This window comes from Lactuca virosa, chromosome 9 (assembly GCF_052849685.1).
Source record: "Lactuca virosa cultivar CGN04683 chromosome 9, Lactuca_virosa_CGN04683_v6, whole genome shotgun sequence".
NCBI classification, from domain to species: Eukaryota; Viridiplantae; Streptophyta; class Magnoliopsida; order Asterales; family Asteraceae; genus Lactuca; species Lactuca virosa.
In genome coordinates this window covers 40,896,952-40,910,231 of record NC_136434.1, presented here as the reverse complement: position 1 = coordinate 40,910,231, position 13,280 = coordinate 40,896,952, and positions in this window count along the sequence as shown.

Below are 13,280 nucleotides of genomic sequence, written 5' to 3'. Positions count from 1 at the left end.
AAAACGTAGTAATAGTTTTTCCTTTAATATAAAAATATAACAATAATGAAAAAAATATCATATACATTATATATCTTTGAACAAATTACACGAATGATCATTTAGGTTTATAGTTTTTCCTTGAAATAATCCTTAAGAAACTTTTTTCCCTAAGGAGCAAACCTTGCACACAAAAGGCCCCTGTGACTAACTTTGTTAACAAATTCCATTAAATGATTGTGAATGACAAAAATACCCTTTGTTTTTTGCACACAAATGGTCCTTAGACTCTCTCTCTCTCTCTCTCTCTCTCTCTCTCTCTCTCTCAAACACACATATCCACCCATCACTCCCCAAATCCCTAACCTCAAAACTTGTCACTGTCTCCTCACTGAAACTACCATCGTCGGAACAAATTCATTCATATAGAAAAAAGAAACAATAATGGTAAAAGATCATCGAATTGGCAAAATTCTATGAGGGAGGTAGAGAACTCTTGGTGAATTCGGTGGGATTCACTCCAATGTTACAGGAGATCTGGTGAAGACTATGCTTTTCGTTCTTCCAAACCCACCATTATCAGTGATAATCACCATTAATTCTTTTCAAATAAGTGATACCGGTTTCTTCAAGCTGTAAAATTGTGTTCCTGGGAAGTCTCTTGGCATCTCGATGATGCCTTGTAAGAACACGTTGAACAGAGAATCGAGTTTTCCAATATGATTTGGGTCCTCCACCAAAGTTTGATCCAATCACAAAATCCGATGGGTAACATGAAGGTGGGTGATGCAGGTTTTCAGCGACAACGATTTAAACCTGGATGTAATCTTCGATCAAAATCTGATAATGAATTTAGATTAAGAGGTTGGTTTCCAATAGGGTGACTTTAAACTCAGATTCAATCTTTGATTTTGGGTTTAAGGGAGATCCGATTAACCACAAAATTATCACCAATCGACAGAAGCTTTGAGACACCATAATTTGTGGTGAATTTTTGGGGAAGAAACATCGATTAAAAACTGAAAGAGGGCACCCTCCAAATTTTTGGGGTTGTTTGATCGATGTTTGTATCACTCCTTGTTGATCTGAGTTTTCAGCATCGATTATTCTGTTAAAACGAAGAGAAGCTAGTGATTTGTTGAAGGAAAGAATGTGAAAACGAAGGAGTAAGGGGGTATATGTGTTCTTGTTTACTTATGTATGTGTTCTTGTGTATGTATGTATGTGTTTGAGAGAGAGAGAGTCTAAGGACCATTTGTGTGCAAAAAACCAAAGGGTATTTTCATTATTCACAATCATTTAACGGAATCTGTTAACAAAGTTAGTCACAAGGGCCTTTTGTGTGCAAGGTTTGCTCCTTAGGGACCATCTCAGGAAAAAAAGTTTCGTAAGGACCATTTTAGGGAAAAACTATAAACCTAAAGGACCATTCGTGTAATTTGTTCTATATCTTTTAAGAGCGAACTACAAAATGGTCCTCGTTGTTGGCACGGTTTTATAGTTTTAGTCTTAGTCTCTTGATTAATAAAGAATGGTCCTTATTGTAGGTTTGTATTACACATTCGGTCCCTATCTTGGTTACCGTTAGTTGTCTTTAAGTTAAGTACAAATCAAATGACAAAATTATCCATCTTTTTTTGACTTTTTTTTAATGAAATCTTACAAGTTCAAAAACCATTTATAATAATTCATACAAAAATTCAAATAAGATAGCAGCCACATGATGTTATCTATGACATTACCTTCCTAAGGGGCTGGTTGTTTGCGTAAATTAAGAGGCATCCTCTTAAAAATTCAGATTTAGTCTGTTTGTTAGGGTCTTAATTTTTGTCTGTTAATATTTCAGACATGGGATTGTATCTGAAAAAGAACAAGAGGCATGTGTTCCTATTTTGCCCTACACGACTTCCCTCTTCTCTTTTATATTTTATACACCGACTCATTTTCCCTCCCAACACACTCCGATTACCTACAATCTTTTGCCGCCAGAGGCTCCACCTCCGTCAGTCGCTGCCATCATTGCCCTTCGTATCTCTGGTGTCAGCCTCCCACACCTCCGATGACACTGTCGCACATCAAAGGTCGCCTTCAGGTATGTACCGTTCTTTAGTTTTTCCTTTTGTAACAGCCCAAAAATCAAGTAAAAAATTTTCATTTAATAATTAAAAATTCCCATTTAATATTTAGAAATTCCAGTCACATTAGTTTCCAAGATTCCAATACATAATCATATTATTCAGAAAGATCATAGTCTTCATAACAACTAGTGGGGAAAATACTGGAAAGTGCACGCCGCGCCATCATGCCGGGCCCTCGCCCTTAGATCTCAAAGTACCTGAAACAACCAACAAACTGTAAGCTAATGCTTAGTGAGTTTTCCCAACACATACCCAACCATATATCCACATAATGCCATGCAAACATGCACATAAGAATACCATGGACTCCCTCCATGGTCTTCATCTGAAATGTCATTGGCTGCCCCATGGTCTCACACTCGTGGGTCTAGGCTCCCCCTATGGTCTTAACTATTTGCCATGGGCTCCCTCCATGGTCTTCACATAAACACATAACACAACAAATAACACATTTACTGCACATACGACTATTAAGATTTCATAACAAGTAATGGTTCGGCCCTGGTGCCTTCGACCCATTGGTATGGTGAGGAGACTCGCCTCAATCTGCTGAACACAAAAGTGGCTCGCCTAACCGTCTGATACCTCACACTGAACAACGGAACAAATAAACCTAAATTAGGATTATAACTCCTCATAGACAAAGAGTCCAAATACCTAAGCCTAAGTCCTCTCATGGTGACCCAAAGGTCTCACCCTTACAAATGGGCCTAGGACCAAGATAAAACTATTAATAGACTATATGGCCCAATAAGGCCCAACCAATACAACTTTGGCCAAACTCGGAATAACAAACTACTATCACTAATGGGACCAGGCCCAACGCTAAATAAGTCCCAATAATCTCACAAGTCCACACGAAGCCCAAACCCATATGAGGTGCGTACGCCCAGCGTACCACTTCAGTATGCTTAGTATACCGAGCCTCGTGCCTGTACGCGCAAGGTACACTAGGTTACACCCAACGTACAAATAGAAAATGCACCATCGATCATTAAGAGCTTAAAACTTGGGATTTCAACGTCCGATTTCATATCCGAGCTCATTAAGACGTCCTAAGGCATAAAGTTGGCAACTTTATGCCCTTGCATGTCGTATGGGACTCCAAAACTTCATTTTTCTCATTAAGACTTCATATGAGGCCTCAAACTCATGCATGGTTTCAATACAACTTTCAAGATGTCACCTTTATGCGTTGATCATGCTTAAATAGCTTAGATCTAACAATCCTAGCCTTTGGAGTTGCTCAACTCACAAAATAGGGTACAACTAACCAAAAAGGGACTTCTTAGCAAAACCCTAGCTCAAACTAACAAAAGGAATGGCAAGGATATGACTTTATACCTCCATAGGTTCTTCAAGATGAACTTGATGCAGGATCTAGAAGCTCAATGACACCCAAGACTTGATCACCACCTTCTCCCTCTTGAATGCTCTATAAAATGGCCACCAAAACACTCTTTAAGCTCAAGGAATCACTCTCACAAGAAAATATGGGGTTAAGGGACGAAATGAGGCTATGGAGACTGATTAGGGTTTTGTCCAAATAGTGAAAGGTTGCTTAAATAGGTCACAAGTCCGAAAATTAAGGTTTTTAGCCAACTGCCACATACGCCCCGCGTGCCTACTCGTACGCCCCGCGTACGTGGTTCACCTCTGCGATCATTCCTCCTTAGTACGCTAAGCGTACTCATAAGTACGCCCAACTTACGAAAAGGACCAAATTTGCAATGAAAATTCATTTAAAAGGAAAATACCTGGATTGGAGTGTTACACCTTTTTTCTCTCCCCAAATATGATAATCGACGATTTCAGGGTGAAATCAATGTTTTCTTGCTAAAATCGGTAATGAATCTGTAATTGTTGCTGATATTTGGTGATTTTTTCTCTCCCCAAATACGATGAAATCAATGTTTTCTTGCTCCACTATTCTATTTTACTCGAATTGTTTTCAGGAAGCATGTTTTAATTTAAAATGACACTAAATTGACATAAAGATTGATGATTTCAATTTGGAATTGAGGAATTTTGATTACACATCCTTTGAGCAGAGTGGAAGATGCAATATATCAGGGCTGTTTTGGTCTTTTTTTTTTCAGAAATACCTTTCCTTGATGTATTAATGTTGAAATCTGATCTGGTAATGTCTGGACACGAAAATCTGATTTGATGTTATTTTTTTTTCTAAAATCACAGCTCATATCATATGTGTTGATGTGCTGAAAATTTGATGTGCTTGTAGGATTTTATTTGGATTTCAATATAATTTTTAGAATTTGAAAATATTTATTTTTATGATTGATTTGGATTTGTTTTCATTTTGATGGATGTTCAATTTGGATTTTATATGATGTTTATGATTTTTTTAATAATTATTTACGAAATCATTTTGATTTTATATAAACAAGCATTTGAATTCATTGAAAAATAATACGGAAGGGTAAAATGGTTAATTTTACAATTCAGCATAGCAATTCAGATGTTCCAACCAAACAACATGTAAAAAATTCAGATCTTAAAAATTCAGACCCTCTTAGAAATTCAGAATTTTTAAAAACTCATATCTTAAAATTTCAGATCCTACCAAACAGCTCCGAAGTCTCCCTATCCACCATCTCCATTTTCATCCCATCCACCACCTACCCACACCTTCTCATTCTCGATTTCTGAAATTGATTCCCCTAAGTTACCATTTTCCTTCTCCGGGAATCAAAAAGGCACCTGATCCTTTTACACTAGATCGAACACCACCAGAAAATGACATGAGTTGTATAAATTGAACCAATGTAGAATTATAAGAAAAAAAAATCAAAATGAACTGCGAAATTAAGAAATTAGTTTTAGAAATCATTGGAATTAATTGGAATTTTAGAAATTGTTGAAATAAAAAATTAACAACAATGAGTACTGTGACATCCCCAAATTCACGGTCATTTTAAAAATTTATTTATGCTTATTTGAAAATCAGAGTAAAAATAATATTGCAGAACTTGTTCCCAGAAAACATGATAAATATATTATCAACGCATTTCCGAGGATATGTAATTTGTTTATATTAAAACTTTGGGATGTCATCGTCAATACAGAAACATAACCATAAACATACCTTACTCTCATTTACACTAGTGATTTACATCTCCTTCAATCTCTTAGTGCAATGTGTCTTCGTATCGATACCTGTGATACAAATAGACTAAGTGGGCCAGGTTGGGAAACCTGGTGAGTACATAGGGTTTTCAACCCACAATAATATAATTATTATGTTTAATAATCAAACAATAAACCCAATTACCCATCCCCATTATCTTCTTTATTCTTAAGGATCTATCCTAAGAATCATTTATCCTTCATTCATTCATTCCTAAGGATCTTCCTAAGGAATAGGCACGAAGTCCATCGCTGCCAGGGTTTATCTAACAGACACTAAGTTCATAGCTGTCGATGTTATCTATTAGGCACAGCTGCCAGAACTATCCTTTAGGTACTAAGTCCATAGCTACCAATGTTCATTCATAGGGCACTAAGTCTATAGCTGCCAGTGTTTTTAAATTACAATTGGTGAACATGTAGTTCAAAAGTTAGGCACAACTGCCAATATTATCCTTTAGGCGCAGCTGCCAGGATATTTAGAGTACATCAGGCGAACACATCGTTCACAACACCTAAAGGTTGTGAGCCTACTAGTGTTCCACTGGACTGTCTAGAATAGTCTGTGGTCATCATCTATACTCTACTAGATGACTGGATCAACTTAATCAATGAGGCCTCTCATCATTTTATCACACATCAACTATTTCATCTACCCATGTTTTACCCAATATTTTCGTAGATATAAAATACATATACAGTTTAAATCATTTAAAACATGTATAAATCGTTCATCCAACATAGATATCAAGAACACAGATAATATGCACACATAGCACGTAATTTATATTAAATACTTCATATCTATGAGTAAGATGAAAGTAACTATGCACTCACCTTAGTAGCGTGAGTTGATAGAATCTAACTAAAAAAGGTCAGCAGTTCGTGATCGTCGGGCTCAGGACGTGGAATGCCTTCAACAAACGAGAGAGAAAGAATGTTTAGGTGTAAGAATGGTTAGGGTCGAGCTTGCTATTTATAGGCTGCCCAAAACATGTCCACGTCGTGGTTCATGGCTGAATCACTTCGTAGGCTTGCCATCTACGTTCTAGCTTCGAAAGGTGTCCGGATGACATTTCCACGTCGTGAAATATCTAAGTTCACGTCGTGAAATTCCATGAGTCATCTCGTAGCCTTACCATGTGTTTTATAGCCTCGATTAGTGTCCTTGACTAATTTCACGTCGTGGACTTAAGGTGGTTAGGGTTTCTGCCACGTGTCATGCCCTTAGACAGCTACATCTTCGGAAGATCATAACTTTTGCCTACGAGCTCCGTTTTTGACGTTATTTATATCCACGAGTAGGTGGAAACGTACCCTACAACTTTTGTTTAGATCAAAAAGGCTAAAAAGCAATTTATCACAAACTCGCTTTTTAGGATTCCCGGTGTCGTGTCGGTTTTGTCGCGAAACTTCGACAGGCCATAACTTCTTCGTTATAACTCGGATTTCGACGTTCTTTATATGTACGGAACCCTTGTGGCATATAATATAACTTAGTTAAGATTATTTATTATAAATAATCTTCCATCAAAAAGTCATTTTTGATGCTTATTGTCTCTAAATTGGCTAGCTCGAATCTGCGAGCGTTACAATTATCTCCCCCTTAAGATGATTACGTTCCGGAATCATTAATGAAACAGGGCTTGTATAATGACTTCATACGTTATCTCTTCATCCTAGGTAATAACCGTAACTTCTATGTTCCTTCGAATGAGTATCTAACTCTTTGATTTCTTGACTGCAGGCGGTGCTCAATCTTGCACCCACTCTCTATCTCGCGTTGGACTTTCAATCGTAGCCTTCGAGTTACAAAATCAATCCTTATTGAAGACTCATTCTTCTTAAAATACTTAAGATAAGTTCTTTTCTTCATTTATCGTAACAAACCGATGGATCATGTTCTAATGACCTCTCATCGTATGATGTAACACTTAGACTCAGGTCTTTTAGAGTCAAATTCCATAATGGAATATACCTTCCTTCATATTCTAATGTGATATAATCACATTCTAGAATGTAGCACATCTAGCTACAAGCTTCTTACTTTAACAGTGATCGCGATACTTCTATTGATCGCTTCGATTATCTTTCACTTCAATCTTCTGGCTTAAGTCGGATGTTACATCAATCTTGGTTCTCTGAACCACGTAACATACTCGTCTTAGTCGGACTCAATTTGATATGACCACTAGGGTCGGAAAAACAATCTTCTTCTTAGTCATTACCGAAATGATGGTAACGACATACTTGAATAAAATAGAATTAATTACTGGCGCCTTGGTAACCTTGTGACTTTCCCTGATCCAAGTGTGAGTCTTGTGCTTTCGGTAGTATAGGCCTCTACTACCATTCACAAAAATCATAGAAAATTTAATTTTTTCAAAAACAACTCATTAACCATAAATTGTTTACAAAAAAACCCACTGTTTCAAAAGTATAATCATAATTAGAGTATCCCAAGATCCAATATCATAAAAACAAGAAGATGTGCACGATCACGCCTTCGCCTTGCCCCAATCATCTAAAGTACCTGAAACATAAACTTAAACCGTAAGCCAAAGCTTAGTGAGTTCTCCCAAAGTACCACACACAACCTTACAGATAACAACATACATACATGAGCCTACAACCTGAGCGGACTGCCGTTAATGTGAATATTTAATGCACTAGTTTTTTATTTAGAATTCCTAATTTATCGCATCTAAACCACACCTTACAGGCAGTGAACCCGATCGAGTATAGTATAGCTTTGATAAGCAAGGGTGTCGAACACAAGGGGAACGGTAGTGAATTAATTTAAAATATTTGTTTATAGGTTACAAAGCACATGAAAGGAATAAAGAAATGTATTATTAAATCTCAAACGAATAACTAAATAACAAATCTCGATAGACTGATAGGAAGACAAATCTCTTTAGGTACTTTGGTTTAGACAAATTGCACCTTAAAATCATAGACAATTGCACACATAGATTTATTTATTCATGTTCACCGATTTCTAAAATGAATAGATTCACGTTCGCTATTACTAACCCTTTAGCAAACAAGTCAATTCAAGCAGTGATCAGTTGATTAAACTAACAGGTTTCCTAGTGTTCAGTTCGTATCAAGCAAGACTTGTAATTAATAACAGTTAATCAAATTGGTCGTTCAGTTAACCTCTTATTGATGGTTCGTCACATAAGGCTCACACATTAACTTACTTATTTCCTAGTTAACCCTAGTTTCACGTTCGCTATTCCTAGGCATATAATCTTGATGGTCATCAAAATCATAAGAGAGAAGCAATCAAGCAGATGGTCATACAACTCGATATACTTAATAATTAACAGAAAATAATTGTCATTAACACATAAGGATCTTTTAACAAGCTTGGCAAGATAAATTAAACATAAATAAACAATCCAATATAACAATTAATCCACAAATCAAGGTTTTATCTAATCATAAACTCAAAGCAAATGGTTTTGACACCAAAATCAAAAAGTAAAAACATAATAGTATCACAACGGAATGCTAAGCATGTTCACATTAACAAACCACATGATTACCGACACGAATTCGCTCTCTAATCCTTCGGATCTTCGCTCCTGTCAGCTTAACGGCCTTCCGGCCACCTCCTAGACCCTAAAAACGGCCAAATATGTGGTACTTGTCGACTAAGGATCGATGGTGGTCCGAATTCCTCCTTCTGGTTGGCCGATATTCGCTTTTATAACCTTTGGAATCGACTTACGTACGCTGGGCGTAAGTCGGTGTACGCTGGGCGTAACAAGAATCCCATCGCGATTAGGAAGTCCGGACACCAAGCCCAGTACGCTGGGCGTAAGTAAATCTACGCGGGGCGTACTCCTTGTTTCGTCAGTACGCTTAGCGTAACTTATATTACGTTGGGCGTAATTGCAGCCTTCAACAATCTTTTTCTCCTTTTGCTTCTAAGCCCGAATTCCGCTCCAATCTTTTTTTTTCCGTTCTATCGACAACTAATAGCTGTAAATTATAATTCAAAGAGTTATAAGTACCTTTTGGTTCTAAATAAGAATAATAAAGGCTAAAATATTAGAATATGATATATAAAAATATGTATAAAAATACATATATCAGCCGTACTGAGCCAACAGCCTATCTAGACCACTCTCTGAGCCTTCAGCATGACTGGACCGCCATGTCGGGCCTACAACCTATCTGGACCGCTCTCCGGGTCTTCGGCCTGACTAGACCGCCCTGGGTATCTTTGCCTTCAGCACAAAGCAGGACCACCTCAACCCAACCGACTGTAACACATCAACATATATCATAACAATCAATAGCCAACAAATACAGGTAGTCCTACAGATCTACCAATCTAACACATATCCAGTAATACACGTAATCATACAGTTCTACCAATCTAACGCGTATCAGTAATCATCAGGTAATCATACAGATCTACCGCATACTCAACATAATATCTATCAATATACCAGGATATCAAATCCAATGGGTCGGCCTTGGTACCTTCGACCGACAAGTACAATGAGGAAAACTCACCTCTCAGTCTGAAATGATTGTTGAACATGACACAACTCTGAATATCAGCTCTACCGGTCACCTATCCATCCAACAATGACCAATTCTCAAATACAGCTCAAAATACCCAAAATACCCCTATGTCAAACTTAGTCAAAGGTTAAAGTCACCAAGTCAACTCAGCCATTCGCCACATCGTGGTTAGCTCCAGTCACGCCGTGGTGACTAGAGTATGAAACAACGTCGTGGTGACTGTTCAGACCAACTTCTTCTAATAAGCTCTTAATCCATCAAACCAACCATTCAAACTTTCCGTAATTCATTCTCTCATCCAATGAACCATAAAAAGTGTTGCTTTATAGATATGCATGTCCACTGCATGTCTTGAACTCAAACTAGGTTAAAATAGAGCAAAAGGGGCCAAGATCACATGCAAGAGTTCAAAACTCTAAGAAATTCCAGATCCAACAAACCTAACCCCAAAGGGACACTGGGAATCCTTAAAGCTGGCAACTTTATGGAATTTCAACACTCCAATAAGTCCCAACATGAAGAATAAGGCTTAGAAACCTAGATCTATACAAAAAGAACTAAAAAGCATGGAACTTGAGGACTTACAAAAGTCCAGAAGACGCCCAACAAGAAGATGAGAAGAGTCCCTTATTGAATCCAATCCCAAATGTCACCTTCTTCTTCTTCTAATACCCAAAAATCACCACCAAATACTCAAAAAGTTAGAGGTTAGGGTTTGCTTGGAGGCTGAGAGAGTGTGATGGAGGCTGAGGGTGAGCAACCCTAGCAATCATATTCCCTTAAATAGGGGCGCAAACACTGGAGATTAGGGTTTCTCATTTAATCACCACCACGTTGTGGTTATAGGCCGCCACGCCGTGATGGTCATTAAAAACTCGTGATACGAAACACTCCGCCACGTCAGGGTGATGCTCCACCACGCCGTGGCCACCCCAATAAAGATTTATACATAAAAGTTGATTAGTACTTGAACCAGATGTTACAATATCACTTTGTGTAGAAAAAGTGGTATCTCTAATTAATGTAGATTTACATATTATGAGACCACTTTTAGAGAATGGAATGATAGGTTTGTATAAGTATTGAAATATGTTTATTTTTTATGTCAACCTTCCATTTTTGCTATTTTGTGATTAGCCCCAAAAGTATCTCATGAGAAGAATTAAAATGAAACACGTATCGTCTTTTAACAAATATATACATAATCAAATTCAAGTTTAGCAATGACAATAAGATAGTTTTTTGGTTGTAGGGGCTATTTGGTAGAAACTTGATCATTTAGTAATAAACCATTAAGATGTCTAAATGATTAAGTGTTGTTTGGTAAGATTGATAAATGGACCTGTTGAATGAGACAAAAAAAACTATTTCAACATTTTAACAAAAATAACTTCAAAGTTTAAACACATTCCAGCAAACACATTTCTCATTATAGATTTCAAAAAAAGCATATTCAACAAAATACTTCGAAAAAATAGAACATATTTCACATTTCAAAGTTTAAAAAAATCAAAATGTAAAAAAAGAAAAAGCAAAAAAAAAAAAAAAAAAAAAAAAAAAAAAAAACGCATTTCTTTCATCAAAAGATTGCACATTTCACACAAAATCATATTAACATTTCAACATTTTTTTGGAAATGATTTATCCTTTTGTAGATGTGGAAGAAAAAGGAAACAATTTCAAAATGAAGTGGGGTTCTTCAAAACGAAGGCCCAATTGGAGCTACCTGATACAGTAACCACTACATACACTTTTGATAAATAGTTGTAAGGGTTGCTTCATAAACTTACCGGTAGCGATGACAAAAACATATTCGAGGAAAGAGGGCGACGTTGAGGACTTCAGGGAAGGAGGACGAAGGTGAGGGTTCCAGTGAAGGAAAATAGAGACTAGGACACTAATGATTTTTTTTGTGAGGATGAGGTCGCAATTTTTTCCTTCTAGGGCTGAGGGAAAATATGATTTTTTTCTATCAAAATGAATAGTTCAGAGATGGGTTGAGTACAAAATCATTAAAGGTGCCTCTTAATCATTTAGAGGCTCAACTTACCATACACACCAAGCAATTGTTAGGCAGGACTATTAACCATTCAGTTAAGAGGTAGTTTCTGGATGGTTATGACTCAGATTGCTTAGTAAAAAGAAAAAAAAAACTTTGACTCGATTAGATGGGTGGGGTTGAAACCCTAAACGATTCAACAATGGAAATAAGTCTAAACTATTTTTTCCCATTTCCATCCTTATTTTTTCCCACCAAGAACCCTAATTGCTTAATTGTTTTAGAATTAAGATGGAAGTATTATGTTATATTTGGATTTCAATATGTTTCCATGGATTTGAAAAGATTTATGTTTAGTTTGGACTTTGTGTAATGCTTTGTATTTTTTATAAATATTTATTAAGTTGGTTAAGATATTTTATGAAACGTGAACATTTCATTAAATATAAATTAGTTCAAAATGTTAAAATGGTTATTTAGATCGTTTAGTCCATTAGAAACCAAACCGCCTATAAATGTTGAATGGTTAAAAGATTGTCTCTTCATTGAATATTTAGAAGATGAAACAAAGAGCCTCTTTTTACTCCTTCAAAATGAACTCTTACTAAGGGTGTGTTTGATTTTCCTTCTAACTGGGTCCAAAGTTGGATTGGTCCTCAATCTTTAATCATCATGCTTGTTTTCCTTTCAAAAACCTTCGACTCGGTCCAAACTTGGGACTTGGTCCATAGAAATCCATAAATTCGGTATGTTGTGTAAATGTGAAGGATTAGGAACAAACTCAATAATATCCATCTTGCCCTTTCTCCTTCTCATTCTGTGACGCCATTTCTTCCCTCTTCTTCCTCGGCCATAACTTCTTCCAGTTGCTCCTCCCACCTCTGATATGTATGCATGGTCGGACCTTATCGAGTTGATCACCAGCTTTAGGGAGTTTATTAATTGATCACCAGCTGCTTTGAACTTTGAACTCGATTTGATTTCTTTGTTGGCATTACTGCAAAGCAAACGACATTTTTCCAAGTTGGTATGCTTTCTTTGTGATAGCTTCAATAAAGTACACACTTTTCGATTAATTCCAATTCATTATACACAAATTCTTGGTTTAATTCAAGATAAATGTTTTTTTTTCGGGGGGGGGGGGGGGGGGGGCAAGTTGTTGATTTCAACGTCTATGTAGCTTAACAGTAATTGGTATCTTCAAAATTGAACAAAATATTATTGATTTATTTCAAGCGAATTGTGAACGTGAGGTTTTCAGTTGTTGATTTCAAGAACTTATTGCTTTGAACTTTGAAATCGATTTGATTTCTTAGTTGGCATTACTGCAAACCAAACGACATTTTTCCAAGTTGGTATGCTTTCTTTCTGATAGCTTCAATAAAGTACACACTTTTCGATTAATTCCAATTCATTATACACAAAATTCTTGGTTTAGTTCATGATAAATGTTTTTTTTTTTTTTTTGGGGG